This window comes from Neovison vison, chromosome 12 (genome assembly GCF_020171115.1).
Source record: "Neovison vison isolate M4711 chromosome 12, ASM_NN_V1, whole genome shotgun sequence".
NCBI classification, from domain to species: Eukaryota; Metazoa; Chordata; class Mammalia; order Carnivora; family Mustelidae; genus Neogale; species Neogale vison.
The window spans coordinates 137,780,109-137,792,304 of record NC_058102.1 but is presented as its reverse complement, the minus strand read 5'-3'; the positions used below and the strand labels follow the sequence as shown (position 1 = coordinate 137,792,304).

At 46.8% G+C, this 12,196-nt stretch overlaps 1 protein-coding gene across 1 annotated transcript in view; it reads right to left on the bottom strand.

The window, feature by feature from the left end:
* The window catches only part of JCAD (junctional cadherin 5 associated), a 79,093-nt gene that overhangs the window by 50,434 nt on the left and 16,463 nt on the right, over positions 1-12,196 (bottom strand). Inside the window, exon 2 of the mRNA XM_044228931.1 lies at positions 5,470-5,554. The gene's annotated coding sequence lies outside the window, so the exon portion shown is untranslated. The remainder of the gene's footprint in view (positions 1-5,469; positions 5,555-12,196) is intronic.

The following is a 12,196-nucleotide window of genomic DNA, read 5'->3' as shown; positions in this document are numbered from 1 at the left end:
GCTCAAGTCTTGATTACAGGGTCATGAGTTCAAGTCCCATATTGGGCTCCATAAAAAAATAAAAGAAAAAAATAAAAGAACTCTTATTTAATGTGAAATGTGAATTCTCAGAGCTTAATCGGAGCATATGGCTCTGTGTGTGTATGCGTGGAGGGCAGTAAAAGAACTAGCTTTCAGGATTTAGGAGACCAGTTTTGGCCCAGTGACGAGAGGATGAATAAATGTGTTAGAAATCTTGACAAAAATACTGTGGACAAAATAGCCATCTGATACCAAGCCAAGCATATACTTTGAAGCATATATGAGCAGGATAAATTTACATGACTCCTCTTCTAGATATTAACACCTACTGTACCTGTGGCTAGCCCATTACAGAACTACCTTTCTTCACCCCTTCCTTCCAAATATAATGGAAGGACACCAAGTAGGCAGCTGGTCAAGGTGAAAGGAACGCAACCAGATTATAAACCTACTGAAAGTTTCAGTGATTTCAAGATGAAGTGCTCTAATGTATCTTGGGCCAAATTCTCTGGCCTAAACATCCAGAAGAGTCAGCCTGGCTATCTGAGCCTGGCTTCTAAACATTCCCAGGAGGGCAGCATCTCACCTCATGTATCAGTGGGTCTTGGCAGGGGTGGTGTTGATGCATACAACTCAGCAATGGTTTTCAGGGAAAGGCAAGATCTGCAGTTGTGTGCTTACCCCCAGCTGCCAGGGGTCCCCCCATGGAGGAGGAATCCAAAAAGGCTCTGAGCCGGGTTGTGGGAGAGGAAGGTCACAGAGCATACATCACCCATGGTGTGCCTACCCGTTCCCTCCCCGCATCCACCACATCCCAACAAAGGATGCTTCTCCTACATGAAACAAAACCTGCTTATTCTTAGAAGGCAGACCCCTTCCTTTGCATTTCTCACCTCAGACTAGCCTTTAGAAGCTTTAATTATTTTATTTGAATTCTGGTTACACAAACAGAAAATCTATAGAGACTCGTAGGAAGCATCTTATTCTTTCATGGGGAAAAAGGTCTCAGAATCCAGAATGGAATGGGTTGGGGTTGTCCTAACCTCTGAAGGAAAGAAATGTGCTTTGAAAATGAAGGCTCTAATGCAAGCACAGTTCCCCTCTGCTCCCAGGAAAAAGCCCATATAAGAGATTCTGTGACATGTTGCTTTCAATATGTTTTCAGTAGGATTCCTGAGGAACAATATGCTCTTCTCATTAGACCTGTTAGTCTGGTGTCACCTCACACAGCTTTCTCCCAGTTCCACAGAACGGCTTCATTGATTTAACATTCCTGTCAGGTCTCTGGGTAACTGTCACATAGTCATTGAGCAGAGGGCCCTCTAAGGAGATCCAGTGCCCAAGGTTTGCTCCGACTTTGTTGGACTTCGAAGCGAAGCTGTACCCCATAGCCACTCTAGGAAATTATAATCATTCTGGATAAAAATGCTTCCATACAAGGAAGCCAGTGTCACGTCAGAAATGCCAAGCACCAAACACTGGCAGATGCCAACCTGTCAGGTTCATGCCATCAGATCGTGGAGCAGCACAGTGGAAAAAAACTGAAGTGAGTAGGAATGGGGAAATGGCCTCGAAATTAGGGCAGTTTGTTTTTGCTTTACTAATATCTGCCAAAGGGGGAAGAAGTCTCCTGCAAGAATCAGTGTAAAATCAACAGAGCTGTCCTGCCCCTGGTCTCCACAGCCTGCCACGGCCGTCTCCTCATTATATTACAACACTTATTCCCAAGCATTGTCATTTGTTCCCAATCTTCTTGACTGAGATGACAAATGGAGTTAGCCTGATGCTTCCTGGGGCGTACATGTTTTCACTTCTAATTTATAAATGTGGTTCAAACAGGACTTTCTGAGCATTTGGTGCCCAACCAGAATTGGGACAGTGTCTTCTTTCCAGAGATAGAATGCCAATGCTTTTCTTCTGTCGAAAGAGCGACACGGTCCAGATGTTCGTTGATTGCAGGAAACACAGCTGGAGCTGAGTTACCAAGTGTAGTCCTCCGAGGCGGCGGGTCTCCCTCGGCCAGATGTAGGAACAGGGCTTCACGCTTCAGCGAGGGATGCATCCCAGAGCTGGCCCGTCGGCCCTGCTTGAGTTTTGCGGCGCAGTCGTGATGCGCTCTTCGTGTGCGGTTCGGACAATACAAGGACACACGTGTAGTCCCGGGTAGCACGGCACCGCAGATCACGAGACTCTATATTCGATGGGACCGACAGAAGGCCCGTTATCCTCAACTTCACAGGAATGAAAGTCAGCATGAGAGCAAAGCCATCGTCTTGTCAAGGGTGGAAGGAAACAAAAGACATCCTCTAAGCTGGTGAGAACCAGCTGGGAAGGCTGAATTGCTCAGGCCCATGTTTTATTCATTTTAAAAGGGTTTCTCAGGGAGAGGAGAAGGCACATTCCCCAGCAGAACTCGCTTGCCCGGAATGGCAGGCGAATAAACGGGCATGTATGTGATTGAGCTTGGAAAAAATCTAAGAAGACATTTGGCATGGCAGAGAATATTAAGAGGGCTGCTACAGGCCAGCCAGAAGGATCCAGGGAAACCTGCCTCCCAGAGTCAGAGCTTGTAGTCTTCTGTGTGACAAGGGGACGCTGGGGCGTGGCTTCTTTCCCAACCCCTGAGCAGAAGACAATACGAGGCAGCTACCTCTGCCTTTGGCGAGTAACTGAACAGGAGAAATGTACTTTTCCATATATTTCTTCTTACGAGTTCAACCATATTTAAGCGTACAGTTCAGTAGCATCAAGTACATTCACAATGGTGTACCACTGTCCGTGATCGGAGCTTTCTGATCACCCGTCATAGAAACCCCACAGCCGTTAAACAGTAATTGCGCACTTATCCTTCCTTTCAGCCTCTGCCACCCTCTAGTCTATTTTCTCTTTAAATTTCCCTATTCTGGGCACCCGAGTGGCTCAGTCTGTTAAGCATCTGCCTTTGGCTCAGGTCATGATCCTGGAGTCCCAGCACCAAGCCGGCATCGGGCTCCCTGCTCAGTGGGGAGTCTGTTTCTCTCTCTCCCTCTATTCTCCCTTCTCCCTCATGCTCGCTTGTGCGCTCTCTCTCTCTCTCTCTCTCTGTCTTTCTCTTAAATAAATAATACAATCTGGAAAAACAAATAAACAAACAAACAAAAGGGGCACCTGGGTGGCTCAGTGGATTAAAGCCTCTGCCTTCGGCTCAGGGCGTGATCTCAGGGTCCTGGGATGGAGCCCCACATCCGGCTCTTTGCTCAGTGGGGAGCCTGCTTCTCCCCCACAATCCTGCCTGCCTCTCTGCCTACTTGTGATCTCTGTCTCTCTCTCTCTGTCAAATAAATAAATGAAATCTTTGAAAACAAAACAAAACAAAACGAACTTCTCTCTTCTAGGTACCATGTAGGGATGGGATCCTATAATACATTTCAGGCTGTGATGGGCACGTCTCACTCAGCACAGAGTTTTCAAGGTTCCACGTTGGAACATGTGCCAGAATTGTATTCCCTGTTCAGGCTGAAAAACGGTCCATAGTGTAGATACCACATCTTGCTTATCCGCTCCCCTATGGATGGGCGCGGGTTGTCCCATCTTTTACCAATCGTGAGTAAGACTGCTGTGAACAGTGGTGCGGAAATGGCTGTTTGAGTCTCTGCCTCCAGTGGTTTTCAGCAGTGAGCGGGGCTGCGGATGATAGGGTTACTCTATGTTTAACGTTCTGAAGCACTCCCTGTTTTCCACACTGGCCGAGCCAGTTCCCATTCCCACCCCGATAAATAGGGTCCTAATATCCCCACACCCTTGCCGACACTTGTAACTTTTCTTTTTTTCTTTTTTAAAATAGCCACCCGGATGGGTGCAAAGTGGTATCTCATTCTGGTTTTGATTTGTGTTCCACGCTCTTAATAACTGAGTCACGAAAGATAGGAACGGCTTTTCCGTTGAAATTTCAGGGGCTCGCCCTGGTCAGCCAAACAGGGCTTGCGGGAAGCCTATTTCCTGACAAATCTCGGAGCCACTCTGCGGGGATTTCATCTTGTAACTGTCGCAACCACATAGTGCACGGGGACTGATTGCAATTGTAGAAAGGCAAACATCTGAATCGAGAAAGGCACTTTGCACTCCCAGCGGGCCGGATGAAGGGTTTCCTTTTTTAATGTGGCAGCATCCGAGACCCGCCGCTTAGTGCAAACCCAGGCAAATCACCCATTAGCCCCGGGAAGATAGTTTAAATAGATTCTTTCATGGCTGAAAAGCTAGACGGAAGGTGACCATGGCCAGGGTTTCTGCTTTTGAGGGAAAGGCTGATTGCTCTGACCCGACAGCAAGGCCAGTAAATTATACCTGTGATATTTGGAAAGAGCTGTCTGTGGAAGGATCCATCAGAAAAGTTGCCTCTCGGGTGATCGGCCGACGGCAGCCGGCCCCTTTATACTCCTACATAAAAAGGCTGCAGGACAAGCGTTCGTTCCTCTTTTGAACTAGATATATCAGAGCTTTTCTCCCTGGTGACACTTCGGAGGATGGCGGTCCTGATGTGGGGACGGATGCTGGCCACCCTCAGGAGAGAAGGCATCTTAAATACACCTTGGCGTGCTCGCTTCGGCAGCACATATATTAAATACACCTTGGCAATGGATGGTGAGATGGCATGGTCATCTCTGTGTGCCCCGGAAGCAGCCGACCGTATCTGAAGCTGTGGACATGGCCGTGGGAGCTCCACAGATCTGGCTCCGGCCTCCGATTGTCAGACGCTGGTGACATCGTCTGACATCGGGGGAGTTGCCCGTGATCCTGGTCTAGGGATCTGACTGACTTCCTGAGGAGGTCAAGTAATTCTAGGAGCTCCTGGCTAATGGGCAGCAGAGTACAGAAAGGTCCGAGTGAACTTTAGACTGATGGAGAGATTACTGTTCCAGATGGGGCTCTTTGAGTTGCTAAGGAAGGAAATTTCTAAGAGAAAGAAACTGATTAGCTTACTATCATCTCCTGGGCAGAAACCTCTGCCCAGGTTTCCTGCCACAGATTGGCTGACCCATGTCAGCGCCTGGGTCAGGTTCCCACGGGCGTGGCTAGGGGGCTGGGTCACGTGACACACAACCCGGCTCCTCCCCTTCAGATACTAAAGGGCAGTAGGCAAGAGGGTTTCTGGAGGGTCACACTGTGGCTGATGGTTCTCACACACTCATCGTTAACTCTTAACTCACAAAAACCAGACACTAGGACTTCACATTTGTCTCCCTTGCTTAAAACTCAGAAGGATTTCTGTGGACTACGAGAATGTGATAGAAGAAGAATTTAGGTCAAGTCTTACGTCCATGGTTATTCCCGGTTATTATTCATCATTTGTTTACTTTTTCAAACAACACCCCCCTCCTGAAGAAAGAAACAAGAATGAAAATAATATCCACATAAAAGTCTTGGCAGAAAAAAAAAAAAATCTCTAAGCAGGTTTCCCTAATGAGTTACCTGAGTTGAGTAGCTGTGATGTCTCCTACAGTGAGTCCGGATGGAATCGATCCTCTCACTGTCCAGTGATGTGATCTAATTGTCACTGAGTGGGAAAAAAAAAAAATTGTTCTTTTCGGAATTCTCGTCTTAGAAGAACCACTAGGTCTCAAAGCATCATTTGCAGCTTTCTGCTTGCAGGGTAGGTGTTTCCCTTCTCCCCCTTCCCTGTTCCCATCTTCAAAGAGCCGCGTGAACGGTGCCCTCCCCTCAGTTCCTGGGCTCTGCGCTCGGAATCAGCTGCAGCCCCTCCTTCCTCGCACATCTCTTCCCCTAACAGAAGGTCATCACTCTGTGTCCTTCTAGCCCGTCCCTTCCAATCTATTCCTGCAGTTCTGGCGACAGTGTCCTGTCTGGGGCTCTGCCCTTGGCCTTCCTCTACTGCTGCAGATTTCCCGCACAACGCCTGGAGAACAATCTGGCATAAACCCCATGCGGACCACCCTCCTCCTCTGTTGGCAGACCTTTGGTAGAGCCTCTGCTGAGTTCAAATCCGATGTCGCACGCTTCCTACATTAAATTCCCGCTCGTGGGCTTCATGGGTTTCCAGCCCTCCCTCCTACATCCCACCACTCTTCGTCCACCGTGCTAGGCCTGCTTCCCTCTCAGCCTTTCGACAGGCCGTGGCCGCCTCTGGAACGCTCCCCATACTCATCACCCTCTGGGTCCCCTTGGATCCCAGTCCCCAGCAGCAATGCTCAGGGTTATAGCACAGGCCTGCCCCTATGGAGGCCTTCCTTGAACGGCTTTCCTCCAGCTCAGCCTGTGTCTCCTTGCCTGTGGCCCCTCCTGCCCAGCTGGCTCTGGAGCTCCTTTCCCACCTGAGACCAGGAGTCTACCAAGACTTGTTCTCCACTTATGGAAAGAGGAAAACAAGCTCTTTTCACCAGGGTGATCCTGGCTTAAGGCTGTACCAGGTACTGTGCCTACCCCAGACTCAGGGAAGAACAATAGAACATCTTCCCCTGGCCAAAATCCCTTTCCTGCTGACCGCCCGGAGTTCCCCAGAGGAAGGCAAATGCTTCCTGAGGTCAAGTTGAGGAGGCATCTATGTTGTTGGGGAGAAATAAGACCTTACTGGCCCCTGGCGAACTCATACCGTGGACTAGTTTCCCAAGTTAACTAGACAATAGGGAATAAACTAGAACAGAGGGCCACTCTATTTTGATATTTTATATATCAGGCAGGAATGATTTGCTGAAAGTGGCCAAAATGCAGTGTGAACCAGCGTATGGCATATCAGAGAGAGAGCTGGCTCCCAGGACTGAAGAAAGGGTCCGACACACCAATGGGGTAGGTAAACGCATGGGGTAGAATCAGAAGCCGGAATTCAATGCCAGCAGGTAGCACGCCAGTGCTGGCGTGTCTTGGACTAGAAGGGAGCCTGGTGTGACGGGACACGCCTCTGGGAAGACGGCACCCAGCGGCTGCGCAGCCGCTCCCGGAGTTAGTGGTCTCGTGCTTAGAAGCCGCCGCTCCTACTCTGACCTCCGGCACTGCCTGCCAACCTGGAGTCAACATGACATGTCCTGGGTGTCTTCAGCGGCATCAGATGCGTGTGGAACTAGGAGTTGCTGGTGTGTTTGTTTAACTATTGCCTCCTTGAAGCCTACGTGTCATTGTGTTTTTGCCTTTTTCTTAGAAATGCATAATTATGAATATATATTTATACATCTCCCACATAATGGTGATGAGAGAAAGCTTTAAACGTGCCATGGAGCAGATGGTAGTTTTAGAACAAAAACAGATCCATTAGCTGTCAAACGCAGCTTCCCAAAGGATGAAAAATAGAGTCGGTTCTCAGGTAGTGCTAAGAAAAGCTCTCACTTATTCTAATTCCTTAGGATATGGATTCCTTTGTAAAAATTTTGCTATGGGAAGGCTATGACAACTTGTTATTAAGGAATGTCACGGAATGCAAAAAAAAAAAAAAAAAAGGCTTCTGACCAAATGATCTGAAACTTAATTCCAAATGTGTTTTAAGAGGTGATGCAGTTAATTCCTGACCAATTTCAGGTACACATTTCCAGGGTTTTCCAGAAATGCATACTATTCCTGTCCTCATCTGTAGAAATGTTTTATCTCTTATATTAAGCACAAGAAGGAGGAAAAAAAATCCATTTTATGAAAGTTAGAGTTTTCTAGAACTGGAGAAACCTCAGAAGTCATTACAGATGAAGCAAAGTACTTCTTTAGGGCCAGACCGTGGTTTAGAAACAGAGCAGTTGCTGGAAACCAAGCGTTCTCTCCCGTGCCTTCCCACCGCCTCCACCCAATGCTAAGCAGGCATTTTCTAAAGGACCATTTCTATAAATGGTCACTTATATTAGATTTTCTGCCTATGTGCACTTACGTGGATCTATGGAATGATTTGATAAAAGAGTCTTCAACAGCATTTTACATGACCGCAAAGAGTTTTCAAGATTTCAAATATTTTTATTTATGGGCATCTCGCTTTACTCTATAGAAACAGCAGAGTTCTTCGTGTACACCGGACTACAGAGCTACAGATGGCCAGAAGAGTTTTAATTTAATAGTTAAACCTCAAATGCCTACCTGCTAAGTCATCCCATCTGTGTTTAAACAACTTGATCCATCATTTTACACGGGCATCAAATGAAACTTCTATTGGCCCTTAGAGAAGTCAGTCCTGAATCACAATAGAAATGCAGCCTTTTAGACCATGAGAAAAAAAACATGCGCTTGGACAAAACAGTTTTAAAGAATCTGAGAATGCCTCTTATCCGTGAGGTGTGAGAGGGAGATTAAATTAACTTAATATAAAATCATTTACACTCTGGGGCGCCTGGGTGGCTCAGTAGGTTAAGCCGCTGCCTTCGGCTCAGGTCATGATCTCAGGGTCCTGGGATTCCTTGCCTTTCTCTCTGCCTGCCCCTCTGTCTACTTGTGATCTCCCTCTGCCAAATAAATAAATAAAATCTTTTTTAAAAAATCATTTACACTCTGGAAATCACCGCAGTCACCCAGTCCATGATCGTTCTGTTTTCTGCCTTCGTATGGTCTTCAGATCGGCTTGTCCTCGTCTCTTTCCCTACAAAAGTCAAGTCACAATCCTGGTACTAGACCTGGCAGTACAGTCGGATCTGGACACTAGAAATGCGAGAGGCAAGTGTTCTGCTCTTCACGGCTGTCTTTTCGTCCAGTCATATAAACTGGGGTGGTGGGGGTTTTTTTTGGTTAATTAATCCTTTGGTTTCTTTGTGAACTCAAGGTCAATTTCTACATTTTCACTCTTGCAAGAGGAGTAATTTGATTGTCTTTTGGTCTGACCCAGACACTTGGTGTTAAAGTCAGTGCCTCAAACTGTGAAGTCAGGCAAGGCTTAACTAAAATGATCCACTATAAAACAAGCACATTGTGGCCCAGTTTGGTGTGGACCATCTGCTTTATCTGCCACTATTTTTATGTGACTTTGTATTGGTCTTTACTCTTCAGTCATGTGACTACATATGCCCCTTTGCCTTTACTGTAAGATTCTTTCTAGCTCAAAAATTCTGTAATAAATAAAAGCCATCGATTTCAATAAATTTACCATGAAGTTAGAGAGAAGATGTGTTGGATTGCAATATAGGACGCAGGCTTTGCAGAAACTCAGAGAAGACAGAGGCCAGTGAGAGCCACGCGATCATGAAAGGTGACTTGAAGGGAACGAAATGCCCTTACAGGGTGGGAGGAAGGGAGGGATTCCAAGTGAGGAACAATGTGAGTTATGAGTCAAGGAAATGAGAATAAGTTTCAAGAACCAAAGTTGTATGTAGGAAACGGTATGTGTGAGTTGGAAATGATGGGTCGACATGGACGATTCCCTCCGTCACTGCACCTAGGCCAAGAGACCAATCTGTGGTGTCACTGAAGACTCAGTTTACCTATTCTATCTAAGAGTGCCCATGGATCTAAGGGGATGGTGCCCAATCCATAGGCTTCCAAGTGCCACCCCTGCTCACCTGCATATCAGCAGAGAGAATCGGTTAAATTATAACCCCAATCCAGTCTTCCCTCTAGTTTGTATAAATGAACTCCTTTGAAAGGTCAAGAATTGAAAGGATATGGCAAATGGAGTGGGATTGTAGGACAAAACGTATAAAACTCTGTATCTCTGACAACTGTTTTGAAAAATGGAAAGCTCAGACTCTTTCTTAGCATCAAACTGTCACCAGAAAAATAAACCAGTACACTTAATTTTCTTCATAGAAGAAATTTTCCTCCAGGAAAAATGAACTGCCCAGTGAAACAATTAGAAACAAAGTCTACTTATTATCTGTCTCTTTGGGGACATTGGACTTCTCCCCTCCACAAAGGACTGAGCTGTCCTTTGGCAGGCAAATCCGAGTAAATGATGTGTCAGCTGTGTGGGCCGTTAACCCAAAGGGGATGTTTTACTGACAGGGCAGATAAGAGAGTCTAGTACTGAGTTCGAAATGTGCTGCGTTAGATAAATCAATCAAGAGCTCACTTCTCTTGGTTTGCCTGCAGGATGAGGTCAGCAGGCCCAAGGTGGGAAGCTCAGATATCTTCGCTTTGATTTTCAGCAGCGACTTCTGCAAGCTGAGAGTCACATCCCAAGGCCGTATTATTCAGCACTCTCTCGCCTGGGTGTAAATCCAGTCCCACTATTGAAAAGAGCCATTCAGTGCTTTTTCTTCCAACTGACAAAATGCGTCCTAACTTTTTGGCCATGGTCCTTCCCGTAGCTCATATGTTGGGTGGAGAGAGGGGGGACATCCACCTAGCTTTTTCCAACCAGCAAACCTGAACTCTTTCCAATGTGGGGCATCTGATTTTAAAATGTTCAATGCTTCTTATAAGCAAAGAAATTCAACCGATCCGAGAAGTCAGAAACAGCTTTCTAAAAGGCACATTGCTAGATCTCTCTCTCTCTTTTTTAAAGATAGAGTAAATTTCTTAGTTTTGGTAGATTTTTATGTCTCACTTAAAGAACTCTGCTGTCACCTGTTAAGAGAGTAGGGTAGGAAAAATGGACTGAACCCTAGACTCTAGAGACTTGGACGGGAATCCTGGCTCTTGCGACGTAGGAACATCAATAAGACAGAGGAAGCCCTAATCTCCATTGATGACACGGTCAGACTCCAGGCTCTCCACCCCACTGCGCACACTGTACCCCAAGCAGCAGGCAAAACAGCATCTCACTATCAAGTCTGGGAGGAACTTAACACAGCTCAGTGCCTTCTTCCTCCCTCCCTCTGAGCCTCCCTGTCGGCACACACACGGTGAGTCGGTCCTCCAGGCACATGGTCATGGCTGTTCAGCACCAAAGGTGTCTATGGCTGAGAGCGGGTCCAATTTAGGGGCGTGGTACTGAGCCCGCTTGGCCAGTAGACTGAAACCACGTTCTCCAGTATCATTATCGTGATAGACAAAATTGCCTGTCTCGACGGGTTCCAAATATGGCAAGGGAAAAGTCAGGGCTGTTTTTCCTTCATCCCTCTTCAAAAAAGACCCAATGGTGCCAGGAACCTCCTTGGACATGAGTAAATTTTTGCTTAAAATTAATAAATATAGAGCGGTGCAGGTGGGAAAAAGCAAAGTAGCCAAGTATGAACAGTATAAATAAGCAGTTTGAAGCTGTGGATCCAACTTTAGGCCCCCAAAGATAGATCATTGGTATTAGCATAGAAAATGCCAGTATTTCTCCCCACAGGACGTTCAGATAGAAAGGGCCCCTTAGATGTGCTAGAACACAACCCTGTGTAGTCTGCTGGTCTCAGCCCAAGCTGGAGGAGTCCTCAGGGAAGGCCTCCTGGTTCCTCTGTTTACTCAGAGCGAGTGGACAGATCTGGCAGCTCAGGGTTCAGGCTTTAAATCAAATAGTTTGGAAGATAGTAAGATAAAGGCTCTAATTCAGTTTCTTTCTCTTTAACAACCAAACCAAACAAAAAAGCTGATCAAGTTCAAAAACACAGTGATTCAAAAGCAGGAACTAGACAAAGTCCATTTGGTTCCAAGCCCTTGATCTCTATCCCAAGGAGGGAGGGGATGTACAAACAATAAAGCTCATGAACCAAAATCAAGAAGGCTCCCCCACCCCGCCTTTAGGACAAACTTTAGAAGCCATGGATAGCATAAGGTCTTCGGTTCCTCAAGCCCTGCTTGGCCTCTGTGATAGCCTGACCACTGGAACAGGAGTCAAGAGACTGGAATTTTCCTGAATCATTCCATGTCCTTGATAAGTCACTTTGCCCGTCTGCATCAAGGTCTCCCCATCTGTGAAATGAAGGGCTGGGTGGCTTTCTTCCTTTGGTGGTGAGGGTGGGCCTCCCGCCTCCAGCTGCCTCGGTCTGGCGCGCGGAGCGGAACCGCCGTGGCATGGCTGAGCGGCTACCTGCGAGAGAGCAGGAGGAGTATCTGGCTCTCAGCATCTTGAATAGCACCCCTTCTCTCCCTGCCTCGTTTGGCTGCCCTATTTGGCAGTCACTTGCGAAACTACTGCTGTGTTTCCATCTGTCGGATCTCAGCGGAACATCGGGGAGAAGGGGTGTGAAATGGGAATGCTCCTTCCTTTTTTTTTTTTTTTTTTTTTTTTTAAGTTGCTGCTAATGGCTATCCAGGGACAGGGACAGCAATGTTGGAAAACCTTTGTGGAAGTCCCTTCTGAAATGCATCAAAATATCTAGAGGTCCCTGGGTAATCGTTTCATAGAATATAGGCC